Genomic DNA, 1,319 nt, shown 5'->3' with positions numbered 1-1,319 from the left:
ATACAATAATTAAAGAATTAAATTAAATTAAGAAACTTTGTCTTAGAAAGATAAACATGTTAGGTAGATAATGTATTGATTATATTACAAATTTTAAAAGTTTAATATGATCTACATAGTTAATTAATTTTTACCTGGACCACTACTATAATTTTTTTATTCTTCTTTTACTTGCATCACATTTTTCAAGGAAGAAGATATTCGTAGGTTTTTCCACCAACAATTGGAAGCCACGTTACATTTATGAACATTTAAAAATATATGATTTATTTTTTCTTTCGTTTATGAATTAATGTATGGAGATAGAAATTGCCCCCACATTATATACGAAAAAGAAATTTTGCATTCATCGTGAATAGTACATTTCGTTGCACGGAGAAGAATAACTGGACCATGTTCATTATTTTCGTTTTCCTATTTAAGATTTGATACTTTTTCCCCTTATATCATTAAATCGTAGTATGGTCCTCTTGATCCATATCATCATAGGTTATGATGCGCCAAAAATATCAATATACGACTAAATTGAGTTTGTTTAATGGTTAGCTCGCTAATTCACTTAAATAAGTGTTGGAGATTCGAATTCGACAAGCTGCATACAATAATGTATTGACCAACGACAAACTCTTAAATAGAACTTCATTCCTTAGCTATCAAACATACGATTAAAATCTTTTACTTTTTATTCTGTGTTCAACAAAAAAGTTAAATTATTTTTTTATTAATTTCAGTTATTTTTTAAATTTTAAATCTCAATACTAAATTCTAAATCTTTTAAAAAATAGAATTGAAAAAATATATAATAAAAAAATTGATTATTATATATTTAAATGGTTAAAAATTGATTTGGTGTATAAGTTTTTCCCCTTTGAAGAAGCTATAGTAATTGTTGATGTTATGTTAGTTGACTATCAATTCTTCACTGTTATTAGTTGAGGGTAGCTGGGATAGTGAGACTTGTATTCATAACACTTTTAAGTTGTGCACAGAACTCATAGGGTAATACCTCATGTTATCCATGGACCATGGGTAGGTAACCTAAAAATTGTAGACCATTATTTTACTATACATTCTTAAATGCCATGCATCGATCTACAAATATATTTGTCGTGATTCTAATGTTAAAATATCTTCCATCACTCAAACAAATATGTTAAAAATATAGTCTCATTTGTATTATTTATATATTGTTAAGTAGTAAGTGTAAATAACATAAAAAATTAGTCTCATATTAAAAAAAATAAAAAATAAAAATTTATAAGATAAGAAATTCATTAATTTGATATATTAAAATTTTAAATTAGATGTGATATTTTTTT

General features: G+C 25.0%; 1 protein-coding gene across 1 annotated transcript in view; it reads left to right on the top strand.

The window, feature by feature from the left end:
• LOC107618742 (protein ECERIFERUM 1) overlaps positions 1–1,319 on the top strand; it is a 39,965-nt gene that overhangs the window by 2,062 nt on the left and 36,584 nt on the right. The window lies entirely within an intron of this gene.

The sequence above is a fragment of the Arachis ipaensis genome, chromosome B09, assembly GCF_000816755.2.
Source record: "Arachis ipaensis cultivar K30076 chromosome B09, Araip1.1, whole genome shotgun sequence".
In the NCBI taxonomy this organism is placed as follows: Eukaryota; Viridiplantae; Streptophyta; class Magnoliopsida; order Fabales; family Fabaceae; genus Arachis; species Arachis ipaensis.
Note: the sequence above shows the minus strand (reverse complement) of the source record. Positions and strands in the feature narration are given on the sequence as shown.